General features: G+C 40.0%; 1 long non-coding RNA gene across 1 annotated transcript; it reads right to left on the reverse strand.

The window, feature by feature from the left end:
* Positions 1-446: 446 nt before the first annotated feature.
* LOC108645453 lies at positions 447-3,572 on the reverse strand. The gene is made up of 2 exons (XR_001923846.2): positions 3,531-3,572; positions 447-1,162 (listed from the first exon to the last, which is right to left on the reverse strand). It is a non-coding gene; the product is annotated as an uncharacterized LOC108645453 (long non-coding RNA).
* Between the last annotated feature and the right edge of the window lie 4,254 nt (positions 3,573-7,826).

The raw sequence follows: 7,826 nt of genomic DNA on the forward strand, positions 1-7,826 counted from the left end.
TCACTTCTCTCCTGGCCCTGAGTCTCCATATGCCCTACTGAAGCCAACCTATATACAGGAGAGAGGGGTGGATTCTAGAACTTTCTAGAAGTCTCTCCTGATTGGTCCATTTGAATGATGCTGGCACATACCAGTCAGTTACAGGAAGTTACCCGTCCTCCATTTTGGATAGTCAAATTGTCATGTAGTCAACATCTGTCCTTCCTGAACTAACTGATTATGCATATCACCAGGGTCCTTCACCCTTTGATAATGTTAATTAGAGTTTAGGTGTGACCAAACCTTTCCCAGAGCAGTACCTTTGTTTTATAAATTAGGAAACTCCTATTGTTTGGACCAGACAATCAGATGCTAACTTAATTAGGCTGTTTCCTCTACTAAAGAAAGGTTTTATTATTGATTAATAAAATATAGGAGCCCAGAATATATATCTATATTTTACCAGAATCTTACAGTCCCCACCTAGAGGGTGAATGATGCCTAAGCAACATGATCCCTCTCAATAGAATATTTTCCATATTTTGTTAACTGAGAATTGAAAGTGCTGTGGAACACTGGGACAGAGGTGATGTGATGACCACTAGTGACTGCGTTTAATGCAGCAGTAAATTTAGAGTTATACTTATGTTCCTTTCAACCACTTTCATTCATATCACCCATAATCCAGGCTTGTTGTAGGATAAATATATCTTCTTCCACTGCACCTTTATGTGGTTATAGCATACTGTAGTATCTGCATCTATCCATGGTTTTGTTCTTCACCTGGACTGGTTGTGCTCCACAAACTCTTAAGGCAAGCAGTTCTGATCCATACAGTCTCTGGGTGTCTCTCACATTGAACACCTATAGAACAAGAACTTTGGTGATGAAGGAATGCAGTAACTTCTCCTTTTGCCATCCAGTGTGGTCTGTGGTGATCCTTTGCACATCAGCTACACACACCTCAGTCTTTAGGAGCCATACTTTATGTACTTGTCATTCATTATGCAACTGTCGATGAGCACTTTGGAGACAGTTTTTAGAGTGACCAAGAAAGAATTATCAGTGGTTTGAGGAAATTATGTATAGTGTACTCAAAGGGTACAATGCACTGTAGGTCAATTAGAGTGGTACATCTTTCACCTTTATCTCAGGACTTCCACTTTACCTGCAACTCCACCATCTGAATACAATAAAAGGGACATGTTTATACAAAAAAAAAAACAGGATGTCATCTTTACACTTATTATACACATGATAAATATTAAAATGTGTCTAAACACATCACATCGAACATTCAGTTTAAATGCTATGTTTATGCACTTCTCCTAAGCACATTCCTACACATTCCATTTTTCAAAATCATGCTGTCCCCACCTTGACAACATTTTTAAAGTAACATAGCAAGTATACACTGTACACATAGTATAGATGTTTGACTATGAAGCCTCATACACACAAATATTTTGCCTAAAAAGTTTACATACAATACAGTACTCCTTTCACCATTTATCAAAGCTAGGGGTCAGTTACCATGATCATTTTCACATAATTTTTTGTTTTTTTTGTTTTTAGCTTTCTTGATTACTGTCTACATCACTCTGTGTGTTAATATGCAGTGCTGGGTCTGGAGGGAATATACCATTTGCTTTTAATCTGCTTTTAATCTGTTTCTCTTCAAGACCTCAATGTCTTTCTGCATATCCTGGAGTAGCATGGTTATTTGTGAAATGGGCAGTGAGGACAGAACATTTGCATTTGAACAGTTTGTTGTTGCTGTACAGTTCATGGCTATATGTCCCATATTACGACATGCATAACATCTCTTTTTGGAGTGATTGGGTGAAAAAGTGGGCCTTCCTGTGTTCATTTTCCTTATGGGTTGTGACTCTTTAACAACTGGAATGTTGCTTTTGAAACCCCTTTGGCATTCTTTTACCACAGATTCTGCTCTTTTTAAACAATCTATTACTTCCAGGTAAGAGTTGGCTGGACCTACAGTTAACCCAACTAGTTGATAGATTTCTGGAAGGGACTGTTTAAGCAGTGCAGATTTGAACACGTTATCCTCCAGGTTTGCCTTTGCTGGTTTCTGTACAGTGCAGCTGTATAATGTATAGAGGCGTTCTGAAAATGCTTTTACCGGCTCCTCTCTCCTTTGCTTGCAGGTGACAAAAGCTGAGTGAGCAGCGTTTATATCCCAACCTAAAATGTCTAAAACAGCATCCATTAGACTTGACAATGAATTACGCGTCCTATAAACAGAATTAGGGATACTGGCTTTTATGCCATGATCTAAACTGGTAACAATGACATTAAATATATCACTATCTTTGAGATCATGGTGCACCTTCTGGAAATTCTGGATACGGAGCATAAGATCTACAGGGTCATCATCTATCCTAACAGGTCCAAGCTCCCTACTTAGAACAGTTATATCACTATTGGACAATGAAGTTTCTACCCTTGTTCTGCTTATTTCCTCACCATCTGTCCCAGTTTTTATATGCACTGCAATTGGTGCCATTGGTGCAGCCATACATGAATTGTCATTAATGCCACATAAGCTGTGTTCTACAGATTCCCAGTTACCTATGATTGCATTTCCCGGGACATTAAAAGCTGCAACAACTGCATCCTTTCTCTTCAGTTGTGCTTTCAAGTGCTCAATTTCACTTTTACAGTGGGAATGATCAACTTGTGGTTGGTTAAGCAATGCACCAAGACAACGTATAGCTCCCTCTGCATCTCTTAACCTTCCCAAAAGTTCCTCATTTTCCACCTTTAATGCAGAATTCTCATTTACAGTTTTATGGTAATTTACACACATGGCTGAGGCAGTGCTTGCTGTGATTTTAAGGGCATTATAATGATCTTTCAGATCTTCTAGCTTTTCCTCCACCATCTTATTCTGATCTTTGAGAGTTTTATAGTTCTCTGCAATCCAACATGCAGAAAATAACAAAGCTCTCCTACCCTTCTTGTTTGATAGGGCCTTTCCTTTAATTGCTGTGGTTACAAAACTTTTGACCTGGTACCAGGGATCATCTGCACCCTGCATACACTTTAACAGATCCTCAGTATTTTTAACCATTGCAATCTTTTTGTTAATTCCTTCCATTTTTCCTACTAAATTTATGTTCAGCAAATATATATTTCCAATGTCAGTGATTTCAATGCCACTCTAATATCTGCCTCGTGCCTGGCTTAGCCAATTATGTAAGATTATTAATATAACTAAAGTTCTACAGTATAGGGTGGCAAAGAGATCACTGAACAATAAGTGTAAAAATGATTTTATATTAATTGGAAACAAATATTTACATAAACATAAATCATAAAGCCGATAAAATGGATAAACAATAGACTACAATAACACAAAAGGGTAATACAAAACAATATACGACAAATATACACAATACTTACTTAACTAAATACACTCAAATGAAACACAGGGACCCAACCACCTAAATAATAATAATCCCACACCACACCATATAAACACACTCTATGAAACCTCTACTCTAGAAGATTATACAGCCTAAGTATACCTCTCCTTAGGTTTGATAAGTGTCTGGTCCGTGATGTCAGGATTCCCTCTGATCTGGTAAGGTGGTCACTTCTCTCCTGGCCCTGAGTCTCCATATGCCCTACTGAAGCCAACCTATATACAGGAGAGAGGGGTGGATTCTAGAACTTTCTAGAAGTCTCTCCTGATTGGTCCATTTGAATGATGCTGGCACATACCAGTCAGTTACAGGAAGTTACCCGTCCTCCATTTTGGATAGTCAAATTGTCATGTAGTCAACATCTGTCCTTCCTGAACTAACTGATTATGCATATCACCAGGGTCCTTCACCCTTTGATAATGTTAATTAGAGTTTAGGTGTGACCAAACCTTTCCCAGAGCAGTACCTTTGTTTTATAAATTAGGAAACTCCTATTGTTTGGACCAGACAATCAGATGCTAACTTAATTAGGCTGTTTCCTCTACTAAAGAAAGGTTTTATTATTGATTAATAAAATATAGGAGCCCAGAATATATATCTATATTTTACCAGAATCTTACACTGGCCTGGTTTCCAGAGGTCCACAAGTTACACCTGACTAAATGACTACTGAACCCAAAGCCTGGCTACTTAAATGATTGTCACTCTTAGTAATCAATACATTGGCCTTTTACAGGTGGTCTTCTACAGTCAAAGTGTACCACATAACACATATCACCACAAATCCGTGATATAAAATCTGGACCATATTTTTCAAATGGTGCAATAATCAAATACAGCAGGATTCTTACACTAACCTGTAAAGTGTCAGACAGTGAAGTGTCAGACATGGTGGCTCTTTCCTGTGAATCTCCTTGGATGTTTTGTTTATTCACACAGAGCAATTCTATGAACAATACCAACTTAACTACATAAAGTAGTCTTGCCATTCTCACCATTCCATATAAATCAAGAGATAGCCATCCCATCTCTAACCAAGAAACTAACTTGCAACAAAGACTCCAGGCTACTCCCTCTAGACCTGGTTTAGGCCCTTAAACATCTTACATCCCGAGGACCCAGACCATCAGGAAGACAAAATCCCTATTTGTCCTTCACAGAGGAAGGCCTCAAAACAATAGTCAGAAGGATTGTAGCCACTATCCAAACAGCCTACGGCAAGGCCAGGATAAACCTCACTCTACTAGAAAAATCAGTACTTCCTGGGCCTTCTACTCATATGTTTCCCTGGAGAATATCTGTGAGGCAGCCACTTGGTTGTCCTTACATAACTTTTCGAGATTTTACAGAATTTGCTGTATACAGAGGACTCAGCCTTTGGCAGAATGGTACTGCAAGCAGCAACAGTGCCTTAGGTAGTTTCCTAAGACTTTAGACAAATATCAAATTAGAAAACACTCTTATATAAGTAGTGTGCAAATACATAAATTTACAAAGTTAATACATTTATAACTAGGACCCAAATCTTTTACCTAAAACAAAAGTTGACCCGGGTGTATACACCCCAGGTCTTCCGCTGAATATTTTCAAAACTGGCACACATACAATAGATGTCACGTTAGTAAAGAAGCACTCACCGATGCCGAAATCTGGTTCGGGTGCTTAAAGCCCCGAACCCGTAGCCCAACGGAGCAAGCTTGAATCTCAGAAGAAAAAGGGCTCTTGAAGCACCACGGCCAGCCAGAGAATCGATAAAAATCCAATCTTTATTTACATCTTTAAAAAACCCAGACCGTCTGAAGCGTTTCATGCATTGAAGCACCTAATCATAGGCTCAATGCACAAAAAGCGTCAGTTGGTCTGGGTTTTTTAAAGATGGAAATAAAGATTGGATTTTTATCGATTCTCTGGCTGGCCGTGGTGCTTCAAGAGCCCTTTTTCTTTTTAGGTAGTTTCCTGCCAAACACTTGTTGTCCAAAGTTTTAGTTTAACAATACTTCTCCTTCCCTATTTTTAAACAGTCGTTCCTGTACTGACGGGTAGGGCTGCCCACATAAAGGAAATTTTCTTACTGGTAAATCCCTTTTGCATGTCGCTGTACTGTCATTGCAGCATTGTACCCTTTTTGAGATGCTGCATGCTGTTGTACCCTTAGTTGGTGAGTCAAGTCAGGTCTCCACTCACAGGCTTTACAATCAAACTGAGGAGAAGAGGTAGAGACCAGGAAGAGGAGGAGCTTCACTCCTGCTACCAGAAGGAAGAATATTAACCCCAGTTTCTGCACTAACAGTATAGGCCTATGCAAAAGGGATTTACTGGTAAAAAAAAAATCTCCTTTTCCTGCTGTTCCCTGAAGGGAGTGTGTGCAAGATCCCAGCAGCCAGTGTGATCCTGCATTGCAGCCTGCCAGCCATCTTGGAGAAATCTGCACTGTGAGTTGCTGTGGGTTGTTTTTAACCCCTGCTTTGCCAGAAACATTGTCATTTATCTTATAAGTTATTATTCTGCCAGTAATTGGAGGGTGAGTCATAGCATGACCAAGACTCTTGTTCAGCCATTATTGTATCAGTGTTTTGAAAGTAGAGTGGTTAAAATAAATTCCACATATCACTCTATTTATAATGCACTTGTAAAATAATTAGTTTTACAGCCAAAAAACACACTACACCTCAGTGCCCTCAGTCAGCTAAAAACAAACACCAAGTTCTTTTATATGCAGAGATATAAATGATTTATGTATAATTCTCTCTGCGGGTGATACAGCAGACCACCTGTCTTTAAATCTGGCCTTTCGCCTGAGGGAACAGTTTGCAGTGTGTGGCAACATTTCTTAAAAAAGAACACTGACTTTTGTGGAAACTGAAAGACTATTTTAAATACAGGTTCTGATATACCTACATTTTGTCTTTCTGTTTCTTTCTTTAGTGTAACCAAAGCAATGGTGAAATGGCTGGTTAGCTGAGCAGCCCTAGTATGACCAGGGCATGTGGGCATCCGGACCCTTACTAAACCCTTACCGCTTACCATTTTCCCTGTTCTCCCTAAGAATATACACAGTCCAGGATGAATACACAGTCCAGGATAAATGTGGAATGGCCACAGCTTTATTTGCAGTGTAATTGCCTACTGCACTGCCATGCCAACTGCATTGCAGTAAGGGGGTCAAATAAAGGAATAAGTGGGCCTCACTCCAAACTCCTACCTCCCAGGTCTATTACCCAAGGAGGTTAACCCAAGCACCATAACACCAGGGGGTACTAGCTCCTTCCCACTCTGGCAAGCATTCCTGCTCCAGCCCCCAAGCTGTGACTTACCGAATTCCCCCCCCCCAAGCTGTGACTTACCGAATTCCCCCCCCCAAGCTGTGACTTACCGAATTCCCCACCAGAAGCCATACTCCCAAACACCTTTGAATTCTCCTTCCCCTCTTGCTGAACCATTTTAGGGTGGGTGGGCTGCTGTGATCTCCTGGCAACGCAAGGTACTCATTCTTCCTCCTTCACACTATGACCTCAATCTGCCTTCCTAGCCCAGTCAAGGCTACCTCTTCTTTAAACCCTTCGGGTCCGGGTAAATCCATTCACCAAGAACATAGCATGGTTGTATCCTGATAGGAGACCACAGCATTAAACACTAAAAGGGCTGGAGACAGAGTATTACATAATAACTGCCTTTACAGTAAAGTGTATTTTGTTGTAGTACTGAAATATGCAAACAGCAGCACTACATATTTAAGGAATCTATAAAGAAGTATATGTTTTTTATACTTTCAGACAATGAAAACCATATGCAAATGTATTTGCATATGGTTGTTTTGAGCATTTTTCTCCTAAATGCTTGCGCCTTTCCTTATTTTAGAGAACGATGAGATGTGCATTGTGCATCCCAACATTTGAAAAATGGAAAGAGGGACAAAAAGAACTGCTGCACGTAGCGTGGCGTGGCAAATTGTTTGTTTTGGCACAGTTTTGCTAATGCAGGTGAAATTGCCCTTTAAGCTGCAAGTCTCACTTCCCCCAAGAGACCTGTTTAGCTTATTAGTTACAAATTTATCTCAGGTGTGGCTTGTTAACTTTCTGGGCTCTCTGCCAAAAATTCACTTATTTAATTAAGTCTGAGAAACAATGTATCTAAGTGCAGGTGAAGCTTGTTAAGATTTCTGGGAAGGAAGGCCTGCAGAGGACGTGTGGGAAGAGAAGCAGAGTGAGAGAAAGGTGTTGTAAGAATCCAGATATTACTGTGTGTGTGGAAAGTCAATTGGAAACCTTAATTGCAGAAAAGTGCTCTCTGTTTAGGGTGAGGAAGAAAAATGGAGTCTTTTTCAGGGCTCTGAAGAACAGAGTATCCTCTTTTCAGGGCACAGAAAGAAACTGCCATATAAGTGGGGATCCCCCAACA

Source organism: Xenopus tropicalis, chromosome 7 (genome assembly GCF_000004195.4).
Source record: "Xenopus tropicalis strain Nigerian chromosome 7, UCB_Xtro_10.0, whole genome shotgun sequence".
Taxonomy (NCBI): domain Eukaryota; kingdom Metazoa; phylum Chordata; class Amphibia; order Anura; family Pipidae; genus Xenopus; species Xenopus tropicalis.